This window comes from Bubalus kerabau, chromosome 7 (genome assembly GCF_029407905.1).
Source record: "Bubalus kerabau isolate K-KA32 ecotype Philippines breed swamp buffalo chromosome 7, PCC_UOA_SB_1v2, whole genome shotgun sequence".
NCBI classification, from domain to species: domain Eukaryota; kingdom Metazoa; phylum Chordata; class Mammalia; order Artiodactyla; family Bovidae; genus Bubalus; species Bubalus kerabau.
The window spans coordinates 28250797-28270780 of NC_073630.1; the positions used below are offsets into that span (position 1 = coordinate 28250797).

General features: G+C 36.6%; 1 protein-coding gene across 23 annotated transcripts in view; it reads right to left on the reverse strand.

The window, feature by feature from the left end:
• The window catches only part of DKK2 (dickkopf WNT signaling pathway inhibitor 2), a 583019-nt gene that overhangs the window by 164159 nt on the left and 398876 nt on the right, over positions 1-19984 (reverse strand). For 4 of the 23 annotated variants that reach the window (XR_008716834.1, XR_008716811.1, XR_008716812.1 and 1 more), the window contains one exon: positions 15571-15673. The exons of 13 other annotated variants lie outside the window; for them this stretch is intronic. The gene's annotated coding sequence lies outside the window, so the exon portion shown is untranslated. Of the gene's footprint in view, positions 1-13255; positions 13271-14468; positions 14788-15570; positions 15674-17148; positions 17225-19984 lie in introns of those variants that run through there. 6 more of the 23 variants (XR_008716827.1, XR_008716840.1, XR_008716826.1 and 3 more) reach the window with 4 other exon arrangements.

A 19984-nucleotide genomic window follows, 5' to 3' on the forward strand; every position in this document is an offset into this window, starting at 1 on the left:
TGCAACTTCAGCTTCTTCAGCATTACTGGTCAGGCATAGGCTTGGACAACTGTGATACTGAATGGTTTGCCTTGGAAATGAACAGAAATCATTCTGTTGTTTTTGAGATTGCATCCAAGTACTGCATTTTGGACTCTTTGGTTGACTATGAGGGCTACTCAATTTCTTCTAAGGGATTCCTGCCCACAGTAGTAGATATAATGGTCATCTGAGTTAAATTCACCCATTCCAGTCCACTTTAGTTCACTAAGTCCTAAAATGTCAAAATCTCCTGCTTGACCACTTCCAATTTGCCTTGATTCATGGACCTAACATTCCAGATTCCTATACAATATTGTTCTTTACAGCATCGGACTTTATTTCCATCACAGTCCCATCCACAACTGGGTATTGTGTTTGCTTTGGTTCTGTCTCTTCATCTTTCCGGAGTTATTTCTCCACTGATCTCCAGTAGCATATTGGGCACCTACTGACCTGAGGAGTTCATCTTTCAGTGTCATATCTTCTCGCCTTTTCATACAAGATGGTAGAGTAGAAGGACGTGCATTCATCTTCTCCTGCAAGAACTCCAAAATTACAACTCGCTGCTGAACAACAGTCAACAGGAAAATGTTAGATCCCACCAAAAAAAGATAACAACATCCAAGGGCAAAGGAGAAGCCCCAGCAAGATGGTTGGAGGGGTGAAATCACCTTTAGAATCAAACCCCATACCCACCAGAGATGCTTGGAGGGCTCAAACAAACCTTGTGTGCACCAGAACCCAGAGACCCCGCAGAGACTGAACCAGAACTGTGTTTGAGTGCCTCCTGTGAAGGCATGGTTCAGTAGTGGCCTGATGAAGGGGCAGGGGCTCTGGGTGCAGCAGACCTGGGTATGGCATAAGCCCTTTGTTGGAGGAGGTAGCCATTAATCCTACCATAGAGCCACCAGAACTTAGACAGGACTGGGGAAACAGACTCTTATAGGCCACAAACAAAACCTTGTGTGCACCAGGACCCAGGGGAAAGGAGCAGTGATCCTACAAGAGACTGACCCAGACTTGCCTGTGAGAGTCCAGGAGTCTCTGGCAGAGGCATGGGTCTGCTATGGCCTTCTGCAGGGTCCTGGACAAGGAGTACAGCAGTATGTGTACTGAACCTTTTAAAATAGTTTACCATTATCTTAATTATTTCCACCATAGTTTGGCCTCAGATCAAACAACAGGGAGAGAACACAGCTCCACCCATCAGCATAAAACTTGATCAAAGATTTACTGAGCATGGCCCCACCCATCAGAACAAGACCCAGTTTCCCCCTCCATCAGTCTGTCCCATCAGGAAGCTTCCATAAGCCTCTTATCTTTATCCATCAGAGGGCAGAGAGAATGAAAACCACAATCACAGGAAACTAACCAAACTGATCACATGGACCACAGCCTTGTCTAACTCAGTGAAACTATGAGTCATGCGCGTAGGACCACCCAAGATGGACGGGTCATGGTGGAGAGTTCTGACAAAACATGGTTCACTGGAGAAGGGAATGGCAAACCACTTTAGTATTCTTGCTTTGAAAACCCCATGAGCAGTATGAAAAGGTAAAGAGATATGACACTGAGATACCTGGTGGGTCAGCAGTATAGAACCTGCCCGCCAATGCATGAGACATGAATTCAATCCCTGTGTCTGGAAGATCCCCCAGAGAAGGAAATGGCAACCTACTTTTCAATATTCTTCCCTGGGAAATCCCATGGACACAGGAGCCTGGCAGGCTACTGTCTATGAGGTCTCAAGAGTCGGACATGACTTAGTGATTAAACAACAACAAGATATCATATGTTGCCCATCAGAGACACAAAATTTAAAAGGTTGATGATATCCATGTAAGCCAGGAAGTGAATAAATAGAAATTCTCAAACATTGTTGATAAAAATATGTAAATGGATACAGTATATCTAGAAGCCAATATTGCAATATATGTAATAATAAAATTAAATATATGTTTGGCTTTCGTACTTTGAATTCTAAAAATTCATCCTACGAAAATAATTAGACTTGTGCACAAAGATTAATGTACAAAATTGTTCTAGTGTTCTCTTCACATAAAAGATGAAGCAAAAATTCCTCTCTGTGAAACCCTAGGCCTAATATTGAATATTTCAGGAATGAGAAAAATAGGCATTCAGGGGGAACAGATTACATTATTTCCTGAAATAAAAGGTCATATCATAACATAATTAACATAACATCACCTTCTGATCTCAGTGCAATAGTTAGAAGAAAATCGTGGCGATAGAGCCTTTGTAGCTCCTGGGCAGTTCAGGCTCTGGCTTGTCCTTTTCCAACCTGGGAGAGGATGTGCTCACCACAGAGGGTTCTTCAGAGACGCCTACTGTGTCCAGCCTGGAGACCACCAGGGAAGCACTATGGCTACTAATAAACGGACAGATCATTTACAGAAAGATAATCCATTATTGGTCCCAGGTCACAAATATTCAACACAGGGTTGTGTATAGCAGGAAAAACAAATGAGACTGCTTACAGCTCAAAAGTAGGAGACTAGTGGGCAGTTTAACTGTAGGTGATGATACAGAATGTGATCTAGAGAAGTTCAGGCATGTAGAGTAGACTCTACTCGAGTGGTTTGTGGTTTGGTGTGATTTTGCTTCGTGGCCCACTGCACACATTGCAATTGAGTGAAGTTATTCCCATGGGGATGTAAGCACAGCCTGGAAGCTTATCGCCTGCCACAGAGTGATACAGGGCCAAAGGAATACTATACATTCATTGCAAATGGTGTTTACAAAGAGCTCCTGTAATGTGGAAAACTGCCTAGCTTACAAAGAGTATAAAACTTGGATTCAAATGTTAATGTATTAAGAATACTTAAGTCCATTAAAAAAAAACTAATAAAAAGAAAAAAGAAATTAGAAATCTAAAGCATGAAAGTGTCTAAAAGCACATTTCTTTAAAACAGAAATGATGTTATAAGTACATTTGTTACAATGCTATTTTTAATCTATGCCAGCTAAGAGATTAGTTATTATAAGATAAGAGTAGCAAATAACTAAATGTAAATAAAGTGAGAAAGAAATAAAAATTATCACTTGCAGTTGATAAGATTTTATACTTGACAGTCCCATAAGGAAAAATATTTTTGAAACAATAACATAATATAGAAATGTGACAATTTACACAGTATATGTATAATATTTGTAGTAGTATATGAATAATATTTTTCTAAAAAATACAGCAAGAAAAACATTTTCAGTAGTATAGCGAATAAAAGTTAAAATAACTAGAAAATTAGGAAAAATGTTTATGGTAGTTGAACCTGGGTGATGATTATATGAGGCTGTTATACTATACACTTTACTTCTTCATGTTTGAAAAAGTCCATAAGAAAACATTTTGTTAAATGACAAGATATAAACATTAAAATTGTATAAAAATATTGTAAAATATTTTGTATTGTAAATATTGTACTATAAAATTGTATAAAAGTATATAAATATTGTGTAAAAATTGTGTAAAAACCAAGTCTTAAAATACACACAAAGATATTGAGGACTTCACTATTTTAAAATGCAAATCTTTTTGTGGTTAGGGAAAGATAAATATTGCCAAAAATTAATATTTACTTTACTCTTAATTTAAATATTAATTCAAAACATTTTAAAAATACAGTTTTATTCCCCCTAAAATATCAACTTGAATTTTTATTGAAACATTATAGAAAACAAAACCATAATTCAAAAAGCTAAATATGAATGAACACCTGGAAAACTGAAGAAGAATAATGAGGTTATAGAGTGACCATGTAGTTTATCATCCAAACTGGGTTGCTTGATAGGAAAAGTCATATTAAAAGTAATTAACAGGTATTAACTTATTACCACAGGTATAAACTGGGACTGTTTTGATTAACTGGCCAGAATGATCACTCTCATTATAGACCTACCAGGTATCAAGATGAAGCTTAACATTAACAATGGACAACAAGTTAGAGGAGGATTGAAAGAGCTAAATGCATCTGAGAATACAGTACATAATCAAGGTAACACTACAACTCAACACAATTAACACTATATATTCAGTTATATGTTGAGACACACGGATGCTGCTCTGTTTTCCTTTTTCTTCCCTGTATGATCTTCCCCACGAAGCTACTAAGAGGATCCCTTATAAATGAAAATCAGTTATGTCCATCTGCATGTTATCCTCCATGGCTTCCCATCTCACTCAGATGAATTAACAATGAATTTAAAGTTTCCTGCCAACTTCTAACTAACCTAGAGACTCTCCCCAGTTGACCACAAATGCTCCTACCCCACTACTCTCTTTACCTTCCTGCTACAGGGGCCTCTTTGTAATATTGCCAGCATGCTGAGCAACAACCATCATTAGGCCTCTGTTCATTCTGTTTTGAATCTTCTTTCTCCAGACATCCACATAACTTACTTTGTTCATTCAAGTCTTCACTTAAATATACCTATCAAAATATCTTTTTCTAAAGATTTTATAAAAAACAGAAATTCCTCAATCCAAAAATATATTTCCATTGTACTGAATTTCCCATACCATGCTTTATTCTTCTCCACACTGACTTACCACTATATGATATATCGAATGTGTTTATGCTGTATTTATTCTCTCTATCCTCATTACTCATTAGAATATAAACTTCATCAAAGCAGAATTAATCATATTCTCAGCACTTAGAACAGGGCCTGGAATGTATCTGGTATACAACAAACATTGTTGAATTATTGAATGAATGAATAAATGAATGAAGACAGAAAGAATACTAAGAAATAAATTAAAAAGGAAAAGTATAAATGGGAAAATGACTAAGGCCTGTAAATAGGCAAAGAAAAATACACAAGGCTGATAACATGTGTAAAAATGACTAAACCTAATGTATTCAAAGAATTATAAATAAAAATACCTCTCAAATGGACAAATAGTAAAACACTGACTGAAATTCACTTTTGATAATGGATAGAAAAATAAGTACCCTATCATAGAGAGTTGGTAGAAATGATAACTGGTACAATCTCTTTGAAGGGAAATTTGGCAACATCTAGCAAACTAAAATGTTCCTATCATTCTACTTCTAGCAAAGATGGAGTAACTGGTACCAGACTGGCCCTTCTAGTAAAATAAATAGAAACTGTACAAAGTACATGAAACAAGTGTTTTCACACACTGGACAGGGGGCAGCACACGACTGTGATCCTTGAGGAAAAGGAAACAGAGGAAGTGATCAGTATGAACACCTGGACTTTGAGCCTGGAGGTACTTTCCTGGATCTTGGTGCAGGAAGAACATGACGGTATTTTGAGTGAAAGGGAGACATCAGAATCTGGGGAGACTGAGGTAGTTGGAATTTGTGAGGCAGAGCATTGCAAAGGAGAAAGTTATCTAGTTAAAGAGATTCCAAAATAGGGCTAATGGTCTCAAGCGTTTGGCTGAGTGTAAAGCTGCTTGTGAAAAGAGTGAAACGCCAGAGAATCTGGGCACAGACTCAGGATGCACAAGGCTGAGAGATATTCAAACTTGGATTAGCCAGACTGAGCACCATACCCAAAGCTATATGATCAAAACAGTATGGTACTGGCACTAAAACACAAACATAGATAATCAGAACTTAATAGACAGCTCAGAAATAAACCCATGCACCTACGGTCAATTAATCAACAACAAGGGAGGCAAGAATATACAATGGAAAAAAGACAGACTCCCCAGCAAATGGTGCTGGGGAAAATGGATAGCTACATGTCAAAGAATGAGATTAGAACATTTTCTCACACCATTTATAAAAATAAACTCACAATGGGTTAAAGACCTAAATGTAAGACCAGAAACCATAAAACTCCTGAAAGAAAACACAGGCAAAACAATCTTTGACATAATTAGTAGAAATATTTTTGAGCTGTCTTGTAAAGCAAAGGAAACAAAAGCAAAAATTTTGAGACGAACCTAATTAAACTTAAAAGCTTTTGCACAGCAAAGGAAACCATTGACAAAATGAAAAGAAAACTTACTGAGTGGGAGAAAATATTTGCAATTCACATTACCAACAAAGGATTGATATACAAAATGTATAAACAGCTCAAACAACTCAACATGAAAAAACCCTAATTAAAAGATGGGCTGCTGCTGCTGCGTCACTTCAGTCGTGTCCGACTCTTTGCGACCCCATGGACTGCAGCCTACCAGGCTCCTCCATCCATGGGATTTGCCAGGCAACAGTACTGGAGTGGGGTGCCATTGCCTTAGACTTCAATAGATATTTTTTCAAAGAAGACATATAGAGATGGTCAACAGACACATGAAAAGGTGCTCAACATTTCTAATCATCAGAGACAAGCAAATCAGGACCAAAGTGATATATCACCTCACTCGCGTCAGAATGGCTATCCTCAAAAAGAACACAAATAGCAAATATTGGTGAGGATGTGGAGAAAAGGGAACCCGCGTACTCTTTTGGTGGGAAAGTAAATTTGTGCTGCCACTGTGCAAAACAGTATGATGGTTCCTCAAAAAACTAAAAAGAGAACTACCATATGATCCCGTAATTCCACTCTTGGGTATTTATCTGGAGAAAACGAAGACACTACTTTGAAAAGACACATGCACCCCAAAGTTCACAGCAGCATTATTTACAACAGCCAAGATATGAAAGCAACCGAAGTGTCCATAGACAGAGCTACGGTAAAGATGTACAAAGGAATGCCGCTTGCCATAAAAAAAAAGAATGACATTTTGCCATTTTCCACGACAAGGATGAACCTGGAGGGCATTATGCTTAGTGAAATAATCAGAGAGAGAAAGACAAATACTATATGCTATCACTTAGATGTGGAATCTAAAAAAATAAAACAAACTAGTGAATATAACAATAAATAAGCAGACTCACAGATTTAGAGAACAAACTAGTGGTTACCATCAAGAGAGGTAAGGGTGGAAGGGAAAGACAGGATTAGAGGATTAAGAGGTACAAATTATTATGTATAAAACAAATAAGATAAAAGAATATATTGTTATAGCACAGGAAACATAGCCAGTATTTTATAATAGCTATACATGGAGTATAATCTATAAAAGTTCAGAACACTACTTTGTACACTTGAACCTAGTGTAATACTGTAAATCAACTATACCTCAATTATAAAAAGTTAAAAATGAAAATGTGGTACATATAAAAAAGGATTAAAATATTAGATATTTTCATGGAAAAAGTGAAACGCTATACTTATCTGCCAACAGATACTCAAATTAACTTAAAATGATCTTAAATCTAAAAGTTAAAGCTAAAAATATAGAACTTACAGAAGAAACCGTAAGAGAAATCTTCACCACTTATGTTAGACAAAGATTCCTTTGCAAAAAAAAAAAAACAATTTCACAGACCTTCGGAAAAAATGCTGATAAACCGATCTGTACCAAAATTAACACCTTCGGCTTTTGAAAGATAATAAGAATATGAAATGCTGGAGGAAATATAAAATGGTACAACCATGTTGGGCAATTGTTTGTCAGTTCTGTATAAAAAGAAACATACATGTCCTATATAAACCAGCATATTTACCAAAACAAATTTATATCATGTGTGCTCCCCTCAAAATACATGCATACAAATGTACAGAGAAGCTTTGTTCGTAATAGTCAAAAACTAGAAGCACTGAAATGTCCAGTGGTGGTAAATAGATGAACATGTACCTATATAAATATACTCAGTAACAAAGAACTATTCGCACATGTAATAACATGAATAACTCAAAAAGTGATGAATGCCTGGTTTCAAAAAAGATACCAAACCCAGGAGACCACTTTCTGTATGATTCCATTTATATGAATTTCTAAATCTGGCCAAACTAACCTAGAATGATTAATCTAGGAATCAGATCAGTGGTTGGACAGAGCCAGGATTGGGGAAGGGGTTAACTACACATGAATACAAGGGAACTTTATAGTTTGGTGGAAGTGTTTCATATCTTAATTATGGTGCTGTTTACATAGGTGTAAGTATTTGTTAAAATTCATCGAATTGTACATTTTAAATGGATGCGTTTTATTGCATGTAAATTACATCTCAGTAAAGTTAAAAAGGAAAACATAAAAAAGACTTGATGTGATGATCTAATATATTTATAGTATGTTTCACATAATCTACACTATTTTTATAAAAAGGAAAAAAGTCTGTATCTGTGTGTATAGATGCATGCCTCTCCTTTACCAAAGGGTTTGGCAGAGATTAAAAAGCAAATGAAATTGAAATTTTTTTCTCTAGATAATTTTTCATCAAATATAAATTCATGCATCATTTGTATAAACAATGCCAATAGCATTTTAACTACCTCAAACGTGAAAGATTTCAGGAAAATCTGAGAATTTAGAAATCGACCACCAACTGAGAGCCTATTCCAGTTCCTTCACCATGACCCTTTTCCAAAAATTCTATTTATAGGAACTTTTATATATATATATATATTTGAAGAAAGTTTGCAAAGACATATGTAAGACAATGTTAACTTCTTGCAGCAAAAACTAGGGTAAATTTAAATTCTACTGTTGGAGAATGTGTTCAATAAATTATGGTCATCTATATGCACTTTTGGAGAAGGCAATGGCACCCCACTCCGGTACTCTTGCCTGGAAAATCCCATGGATGGAGGAGCCTGGTAGGCTGCAGTTCATGGGGTCGCTAAGAGTCGGACACGACTGAGCGACTTCACTTTCACTTTTCACTTTCATGCATTGGAGAAGGCAATGGCAACCCACTCGTGTTCTTGCCTAGAGAATCCCAGGGACGGGGGAGCCTGGTGGGCTGCCATCTCTGGGGTCGCACAGAGTCGGACATGACTGAAGCAACTTAGCAGCAGTAGCATATGCACTTTTAAAAAAAGAAAGGAAGCAAGATTGGAGGGAGAAAGGAAGGTTAAAAGAAGATTAAAAGTGATGACAGGAAAGATACAGAAGATAAAATTGGCAAATGTGTATCATATTACTAAGATTCAGAGAAAAGCACTGAAAATCATATCATCATTGGATTTTTTTTTTTAGAACTCTTTAATAAGTTGTTTCCTATGGAGAAGTACAAATGATTACAAAATGTGATGGGCCTCACAAGACTAAAGTAAAATTAGTATCAGCATGTGAGAGTTGTAAGTAGAAAATGAAAAAAAATGAAATGATTTCTTTGTTCCAAAAGCCATGATTCTTTTTGAAGAAAAATCAACATCGAGAAAGATGTATAAAATTAGCTAAGTCAAACAAATTTTGATTACAATAGATGAAACCATCCTGTCTGATAATGAAGTTTTATTGCTTATAATGTACAGTTCATAAAGAATGCAAAAGTATTAGTGGATATGTTATATTCAAAATCACATTCAATGTATACAAAGGGGTCCCTTATGTTTGAAAGCTTTAAAAACTAATTCGTGGAAAAAGTCCATTTCCCAGCGGCAAACCTTGTGCAATAGATGGAGCCCAGGCTATGGCTGACAGGCAATTTAGGTATATGAGCAACTTTTTAAAAAGTAGCAACAGATGTTTTAGTGATTCACTGTATTATGCATAGCAACAAATGGTCTCCAAGAATCATTATGAAAAAGCCCACAAAGGAATGTTATTATCAGTTCTATAAATGAAATTAAGAATAACATATATTTTATAAACTATGTAGATATTGAAGAACAATTTAAATATTATATTTTACATATGTAATTAAAGGGCTCTCCAAGAGAGACTTTTAAAAATAATGTTTGCAATAAATTTTAAATTATTGTCATTTTTATTCAATTAATTAAAATTTAACAATCAGATTTATAGCATGAAATAATATGACATATCTTAAAGGCATGTTAAATGACATTTTTAAACCACAGGGAAAATGAGGTCAATTTTATTAATATGGAGATAATTACCATTGGCTTTCTCGCACATTTACATTATGTATAAATAGTACCACTCTCTGAGAATTGACAGTTTCTATGCATTCGGCAGAATGCAAAACTAGAAAAACAGGAATCGTTTGATCTAACATTATCTCTGCCACACCAATCCATCAGCCCATCTAAGACTGACAGCCAGCCCAAGAATTCTGTGAAATCCTTTAAGGAATATAGTCTGTCTCTCTCTCTAAAGCTTTGTGGGTTTTTCAGTCATATGACTGAAAACACATGTTCTGGGGATTCTTTTTTCACCCTGACAGCCAGTTCATTTTATATAGGAAAATATTTTATTGTGTGTGTACCCTGAGCTTCCTTTCTCCTAACCTCTTGTTTCTCCATCCCACATGGCAGAATATGTTCACATCGCTCCGTTGCCCCATGAGAAAATAAATAGAGGCACAAAATTCATAATCAGCATGGTTAATTTTGTGTGTGGGGTGACTACTTTGGTGGAAGTTTCCTTTCAACACTTAGCCTCTCATTCCTAGAGCTTCTAAGATGCGGTTAAATGCTGCCTCATAGAGCACCTGAGTTCTGCCATTCCACGAGGAGCAGTAAAAGGTAACATTTCAGCACACAGAGGAGGGAGTATTCACTTTCAGCTCTGAGATCTGAGTTCTGCTGCTGTTGATGTTTTGTTTGAATCCTGAACATTTGAACTTGGGATCCTTTGTTATGAGGTAACTTTCAGCTCAGTTTGAGTCAACTCAAATTTACAGGCAGGCTCCTTCCAGGCATATTTTAAAGGATAACATTCAGTGAGAAATACAGAATAAGCAGAAGAAAGAATAATTAACACAGAATTCTAATTTTGACCATGGCCATCACTTACTATAAAAAGAAGTCTCTTAAATGCCTCTAGTTTTATGGGAGGTAGGTGGTTTGGGGTTTTTTGTTTGTTTCTTTGTCTTTTTTGGTTGGAGAATCTTAGTTCTCCAACCAGGAATCAGGCCTATGTCCCCTGCAGAGCTAGTATGGAATCCTAACCACTGGACCGCCAAGGAATTCCCTGTTTGACCTTTTTAACGTCCACAATAAATAGTTACTACTTTTATAATTTCAAATAAGCTCAGTACTTGTTATTGTATTTGTTTTTGTTAATATCCATTATCTTAGATTTATGATCTAGACAGCTGCTCACTGAGATACTAAGCGATCTAATCTATCTTCAAAGCTTCAATTACCATCATTATAGTTGAGGATTCTCAAGACAATGGTTCAATCTAGTGAATTACTCTCCTGACATCCGGACTTATGTATCCAACAATCTCTTGGACATCTCTACTTTTATGTCCTGTAGACAATAAAAACTCAACATGCACAAAACTGAATTCACCAAAATGAGCCAGGTTAACAAAGAATCCCATGCTAAAATGTCCTGAATTCAAAATAATTCTCCACTGCAGCAAAATTCACATCTAATATCTGAAAGCATATACTGAAATTTGGTCAAATATGGGGCATTTTGTGAATCAATAAAAAAGATGGTAGCAAATTAAAAACCGAAAAAAATAGGAATCTATGCATGGGGGAGAAAAGAAGGCTCTAGAGCACAATGCCAACTGGTAATTGTGGAGAGAGTGGTGGAGTTGGAAAATTAGTTTGTAACTAGCATAGTAAAGATTGGCTCATTAAAGAATCCGCAATGGATGATAAATCAGAGAGGTTAGGGGCAGAGAGATTTTAATGCAGAGCATATGTTTATTTGTATGTCCTGGAATGTCTCTTCATAAAGTGTTTATAAGATGCAAGGGGGAAACAGTAATTATCCTGTAGAAAAATAAGGCAATACCTTGATAAAATGAACTAAATCAAATAATCTGTTAAGAGATGGATAGAAAACATATGCCTCTGAATGTAATACCTTGAGAGGGGTACAACATCTCTTATGTAATGTCATGACCTGGGGAGTACAACTTGAATCTGATCAGGACAAAGTATCAGACAATTCCAAATAGAGAATGTTTCATTATATTATAACTTATTCTGTTCTATTATAAAAGATGGAAGACAGTGAAACTACTGAGGAACTATTCCAGATGAAATGATATTAAAGAGACAGAGAATGAAATGCAATACATGACCCTGGAATGGATCCAGTTCTGGAGAGGAGAAAAAGCTATAAAGGACAGAATTTGATCAATTAACAAAATCGGAATATGGATAGCACATTAAAATGTTGTATCAATGTAAAGTTCCTAAAATGGAAAACTGCACTATTCTTATGTAAAGGAATGTCCTTGTTCTTTAAAACACATGCAATGAAAATAGAGACAAAAATTTATGATGTGAACAATTTCTTAAATAGTTCAGGGATGCTAAATCTAACTATATACCTGTGCATGTGTGTGTCTGTGTGTTACACACAGAGAGAGAAGTGTCTAAGAGGATTTTTGTATCATTTTTTCAACTTTTCATTAAGCATGAAACTATTTCCAAGTAAAAAGTTTTTTTTTTTTTTAATAAGCAAAAACCTTTAATTCATTCTCTTTGCTCCAAAACTTTCTTTCCTCCATATTTAAAAGCATTACATCACCAGATACTGATGGCCCACACAGAAACAGGGGTGTAATCTTTAAATCCTCCTTCTCTTTCATGTCTCTGTTTAATCAACCGCAAGTCATGATGATTCTACTTTGTAACTATTTCTTGAATTTGTGCACACTTTCCCTCTCACTGCCTTTACCAAGATGAAAAGCAAACTGTTCCCATCTCAAGTAAGATAACTCCTGAGGATGATCATTTCATTAAGACTACTGCAAGTTAGTAACGGTCCTAACCTCTGACTTCAGTTTTGATTCCCACAGTTCCTTCTCCAAACTGCAAGCAGAAGTTTAAAGCAAAGTTCTAAAGCACAGCTCTGATTGCCTTGAAGTATTTTAACTCATTCCCACTGCCCTTAGGATAAAGTCCCCCTTACTCAGCATGGTTTATGTGACCCAGCACTTACTTCCCTACAAGTTGCAGCCCTTCCCTCTCATGTCCAGATTCACACAATGAATATTAACTTCTAGAAAAAGTTACCATTTTTGTGTCTGGGCCTTTGTCTATGCTGTTTGCTCTCCAACACTCTGGTCCCCTCTTTTCTTGCTGTATCTGACTCATCCTATAAGTCTCAGTGTAAACATCACTTCCTTTAAGGTACCTTTCCATCCCATCCCAAAACTGTGCGGTGTCTCTGCCTTGCCTTCCGGTTTCTTCCTTTACTTTCCCTCTCCTTACACTTAACACACATAGTTACAAATCCTTGCTCCGTCGTATGTTGTCACGTTGCCTTCACCACCATCGCAGTCTTGAGTCATTTAGAGTCTGACACTAAAGAGGCTATTTTCTATAATGAATGAATGACAGCAGAAATACATTTAAAGTTTATATACTTAAAATAAAACAGCAAATCAAGGTCTTTGTCCTTATAAAATCAATATACTAGATCATTAAGTGGACAGTATATATAATATATCCTGTGATACAAGAAGAAAAATTAATGATTAACTTATGGAGTGAATGTTTGGTTTGCTACATTAATCATACTGGTCATTTTATGTTAAAAGCTATTATTTGCAAGCCATAAAACACTTGTCCAATATTTTCCTCAAGACTTGTTATCCTGGGGTTGTTATTGGATGTGGTAGACCACTTTAGATGGTGGTGCTCTGGGCAGCAGTGCTGAGACTGCTTCTGAGGCAGTAGTGGTGATGGTGGTGATAGTTAGTGGTTCTGGGGTAAAAGACACCGTGGTTATGAATGGGGGGCTAGTGTAAAGGGACACTGAATCACGATGACCCTGATGAAACCAACGGCGGTAATGATGATGTAAGGAAAGACTAAGGCTGGCTTGCAAGTCAGATTAAGATGCAATCCTAGTCTAGCCACAAATTATCATCTTGGGGAAGTTTCTGAATATTAAAACTTTCTGAATATTTATAAAATGGGAGTAATACACATCACTATAAAGTTGAATATAAATATAAAGTTGAGTATAAAATTAAATCAAATTATTTAATTAGTTAATTCTTAAGCACAGAGGAAGTATTTAAGAAATGGCTATTTTTTTTTAATTTCAGAAGTCATACAATTTTATTGAACATTTATAAAACGAAAGACTCAGAAAATGCCGTGGAAACTCTGATCATATAAGAAATGTTTTTATTGTTAGTTCCTGCACTGTTTATCTTCAGCCTTCATCAAACCCTGCCCATCTCTGAGAGTTTAAATTCTTTGCTCATCTTAAATCTTTCTTGAGCCAAATACTCCTCAGGACTTTTCAATATGTAATGACCATGGTTTTCAGGAAACATTTATGCATATACTATGCCATAAAAGAAGCAGTGGGAGCTCTCTTCTTTGCATTCATTCTTAGACTAGACTTAGTTTTCCCTCACCCTTTGCAGCATAGTATTAGTCAAGACTATTTGGACCATAAGCTATAACAGCTTGACTTAAATTTATTTAGCAAATCACATACACACAAATTTATTTGTCTACCTAATTAGAAAGTCAGGAAGGAACACAATCATACTCAAACATTTAAAATTCTTCAACTTTTATTGACTACAGGAAAACTTTGTAGAGTAGAAAAGGAAGCTTCCAGGAAACCCAGATGCCTACATTTGATAAAAACAGACATGCTTCCTTAAATTTCCATTCTCCACTTTTTCTATAATAGAGCTTTTAACTAGTCATGTGGTTACTCATATAATGGAGACTATTTCCGGCTTGCCTTAAAGACAGGTGTGGCCATGTAAGTTACAGCTGGTATGATCTGAGCAGTAGTGATTTCCACATCTTCTAGTTATGCCTTTGAAGGGATGAGGTATGCCATCCCATTGGTGGTTCCCTTCCCACTAGCTGGAATGGAGACATAGGGTAGAAGCTGGAGCAATCCTCTTTGACCGTGAGACAAAGCGTGTACGTTTAGCAATGCAGGGTGACTATATATAAAGAGTGTGGGCTCCTAATGACTCGGTGGAGGACAGCTACGATACAGATCAGACTTTTACATGGTAAATTAGTCAACTTCTATCATGTTCCAGCTAATGCTAACTTGAGGTCTTTGTATTTAACATTACCTGGATTATAATCTAATGAATACCATACCCTGCATTACCATCCAGAAAAGAACCTTTGTGGAGCTATCAGATCAGATCAGATCAGTCACTCAGTCGTGTCCAACTCTTTGCGACCCCTCCACAAAATGAAGACTCCTGGAAAAATGAATTGATTGACTTATCTCGGCTCACATGCCTATATTTGAATCAATCAACATTCCATAGATTCTACAAAAGAGCAGAAAAGTATGTTCCAGATCACACACTCAGTCCTGTGACCAGGAGTGTGATACTATGTTGTGTGATCACAAGGAGTGTTATGTGATTGGTAGTCCCAATCGAATCACAGTGGATGAAACAGCAAACGTTTTCTAACAGAACAGAACTGAACAGTTAAAACAACAGATGTTCTCCAGACACTGGAGGGGAGAAGGAAATGGCAACCCTCTCCAGTATTCTAGCCTAGAGAATCCTGTGGACAGAGGAGCCTGGTGGGCTGCTGTCCATGGGGTTGCACAGAGTCAGACACAACTGAAGCGACTTAGCATGCATGCATGCATTGGAGAAAGAAATGGCAACCCACTTCAGTGTTCTTGCCTGGAGAATCCCAAGGACAGAGGAGCCTGGTGGGTTGAACAGAGTCAGACACGACTGAAGCGACTTAGCAGCAGCAGCAGCAGCAGACACTGGAGATCATAAGTAAGAAACTTTAACAGTAAAGTATATTTTCTTACATATGAAAACACATGAGGAGAAACAACAAACAAATACACTTTTTGACTGGGAAAAGAAGCCACCTTATAACTAAGACCAAAATCAAGAATATAACAAGTCTCAAAGCATAGACTCTCTTAAGACACTATTAAAGAATGCCTTCTCCTCAGGAATTGTCCTCACTCTCTTAGAGGCTTGGTAAGAACAAGGCAAGGCTTCTAATCTTTCATTTATCAATCTCTGACGTCTTTCCAAACAGCTGGTCCTGTTTTAGTAGGAGATATTCATGATAATGTACCTTGAACAGGAGATGACGATTCTAAATCTCTCTCTGCTCCACAATTAAGTTTTATCCACTTGATGGTTACAAGTGTGAGTTCCTTGTGCACAGAAGAAGGGATGTATGCCCAGCATATGAAGATCCCCATAACTCCCTGTGTTCTTTCATAAACTGCCCCAATTGGTATTAAAATAATGTCATGAAACATCTACATCTTCCTCAGTATCACATGCTGGACTGGGCATAAAAGGACTATTTGCATACTACTTATTTGTGGGCAGGACTTCCCTGGTGGCTCAGCTGGTAAAGAATCCACCTGCAATGTGGGAGACCTGGGTTCGATCCCTGGGTTGGGAAGATCCCCTGGTGAAGGGAATGGCTACCCACTCCAGTATTCTGGCCTGGAGAATTCCACAGACTATAGTCCATGGGGTTGCAAAGAGGTGGACACAACTGAGCGACTTTCACTTTCACTTTTCACTCTTTGTGGACTTAGTTCCAATTCTGCATATTATTTCTATTTCTTCCCAAGGACTGGCCTTTGCTGGACTTACCATTCTCTCTCTATTTGGTCCTTGCTATCTAAACTCACAAATCCATCTCTCCTGAATACTCTTACAGATGGCTCTATCTTTCCTTTTCAGTAGCAAGTTCATGTTATACATAGAAGAACACGTTTGGGGATTCAAATTAGTTTCCAGACCTCTCTGCAAATAAACTGCTCCTCTAAGAGCCTCCTCACATCAAGTCACCCATCACCATGTCTTGGTCTTATGGTCATGGCTCATTTTCCATGAGCATGTTGAAGAGTCAAAGGGTAGATAAATGTGGAATCAGATCTGTCATTTGAGATTCATTTGGTTTCCGATTCACTCATCCAATTGTGTTCCTCTGAAATGTTACAACTGTAAATTGTCAGAGGCATTTAATGACTAAGAAGCTTTTCAATACTCCAGTTAAACATCTCAAAGAAGCATTCTGAACAGGAAATAACTGTTTGACAAGAGTTGATGGTGGTGGTTTAGCTGCTGTGTGTGTGTCCGACTTGTTGCAACCCATGGACTGTAGTCTACCAGGCTCCTCTGTCCAGGGTATTTTCCAGGCAATAATACTGGAGTGGGCTGCCATTTCCTCCTCCAGGGGATCTTCCCAACCCAGGGATCGAACCTGAACCTTCTGTATTGGCAGGCAAGTTCTTTACTGCTGAGCCTCTAGGGAAGCCCCTTGACAAGAGCAAGTGAAGCTAAATAGGAAAAAGCTCGAAATTGGTTCCAGACCTTGAATCCAAAATATCACAAAGTATTCTCCAATTTTATTTATTACATATTGTTTGTCTAGACAGTTGCCAGATAACTGATACATGATAACATATTCATTTCCATCTTTTCTTCACCTTTAGGTCTTTACTCACAAAAAGGCTAAATTCTTTTCTGCAAGTAAGCACAGGCATATTTTCCTCCAGAGATTTCCAGCTTTTCCTTGAGTGCAGGAGCTGGAAGTCATTTGGTTTTTTCATGATGCCCTTTAAAAACAACTAAGACAAGAAAACTAATTCCGTTTGTAAGGAAGACCCATGATGGTTCCTTTGGATTACAGCATACTAATAATGGTCATTCAAAAGAATATGGTGGAGTACCTATGCCCAATCTGGGAACAAGAAAAATGTTTCTCTACTCTATCCTGAAGACAGAGGACCTTTGTCAGATACTTAAAACAGCTCAAATCCATTGTTACAGAAGGAAGAAGTTGAGCAAAGATCAAGTGACATATACCTAAATTCAGATTGATTTTTTCTAAACAGAGGGCTAACTTTATTTCCTATCATTTAAAAACTCCTAAGGGTGTCTTGGATACAAAATACCATGTCGATTTTAATTCTAATTTTAGAGGTCAGACTAAACACCAGTTGGTTCTTCTAGTTCTTTGATTTGTTCATTTTTTTATTCACCTGACAGAAAAAGATTTTAGTTGTCTGTATGTCCAAGGATAAATTCAATACTGAGCATCATATTGAAACTTGAGACTGACAGGGTGGCCAGTGTAGTCTCAGAACTTTAAAAGGCATAAAAGGAGTAGTAAGCATTACCCAGCGACAATGTTCTAATCACCTAATCTTCATTACAGTGATAATATACAAATGAAATACACAGAATTATAATGAGATTTATTGTGCATACTAAGGCAAAGTAAAAATTTAGCTTTGTTTGTTAAGTTCACTGAACAAGGTGTTAGTGATCAGAAAGTCAAAAGTTCTGAATTTTATTTCTCAAAATTTTATCTCTCTCCCATCGAATTGGCTCACCCTTCCATCCCAAGAAAATGAAAATATCTAATATGAAATACAGAATAAATTTTGAATCCCACAGTAACAAAGAGGGTAAAAAGGTTGTATTATCATGAGTAGAAATTATAGAATTTTTTCCCTTGGGTAGAATAGGAATAAAAAAAAGTGTCTTAAAAGACAGGAAGTGAAAGGTTTATAATTTGGCCATTAGTGTGAGAAAGAAGTGTTTGTAGAAAATACTCGAATAGCTAACGTTCTGGAAACAAAGCTGAATGCAGGACAAGCAAGTCAGAAGATTAATATAAAAGTAACCCCCTCCTTTAAGGTAGAACTTTTCATGTACTGTTTTTTGTTTTTTGTTTTTTAATTAAATTTACCAGCTTATTAAAGGCTATGATAAAGGATAAAAATGAATAGCCAGATGAAGCACACACTGTGTCTTGAGCTCTGGATTTATGTATTTCTAGAGATGGGATGTAAAATCTATAGTTATCTTTGCATGGAATAAAAGACTGCTTATTCACTGTGGCTTATCAAAATAGGATTAAGAAATGTTATACTTAACAACACAAATGATCCAAAACAGACCTTTTTTCACATAATTCAGTATCTTTTGGAAAGAGTCAGACTTCCCTTCTACCCAAGGCTTATGATTAGCACTAGGTTTTAAGGAAAGTTTTAAAATATTACAGATATAAGAATATTCATCAAACTGAAATCTGTCTCAATATACTCCATGCTTAATACTCATAGCTATCAGATATTTCATCACTATGACACTCTTGATAAAAAGTGTTGCTGGCTGATACTATACATGTTTCCAAGGACTGATAACATTTCTAAACCTATTTATAAGGTTGACAAAAGGACCCCTGTATCTCTCTAAATAGCTATACAACTCAGGAAATTTTAAAAGCTCACTCTACTGAGAGAGAGAAACCATTTCAAATGTTTTTCATCTTACCTGGCTCTAGCAGCTCTGTTACTTTCATGTAACTAACTGGTAGTAATAAAGCCATAACTTTGGGAGTACCCTGGTGGTCAGTGGACAGGACTTTGAGCTTCTATTGCAGGGAGCACAGGTTCGAACCCTGATTGGGGAACTAAGCTCCAACAGGCCACACGCCACGCACCCCGCCTCCCAAAAGTCATAACTTCACTCCATAAACCCAAGATTTAATAGGCTTCACAAAACCTAGTTGTGTACAATTAATATTTTGAATCTGTGGACAGGGCATTTGCTCGTCTTTATAGATTTGTGAATGCTGTACTTTATTCACCACCAGATGGGAAGGAGAAAATAAAACTGTCTTTGTACACAGATGATGTGATTATCTATGTTAAAAACCCTCAAGAATGGACATCACAAAAACAAAAAATCTTTCTGTAACTGAGTATAGCAAAGTTTTAGGATTTAAGTCAGTTGATTTCCTATCTTTCAGCACCTAAGAATTTGAGTTTTTAAAATTAATACCATTTACAATAGCACTAAGAAAAATGAAACACATGTATGCCTAACAGAATATGTAAAGGATCTATATATAGAAAACTGCAAAAATCTAATCAAAAATTCTAAGTAAACAGATATTCTGTGATCATGGGTTAGAAAAACCAATATTATTAAGATGTCAGTTCTTTCCAATCTTATCTATAGATTCAACATGATCCCAAACAAAATCCCAGCAAGCTGTTTTATATACATTGACTATGGATTAGAGA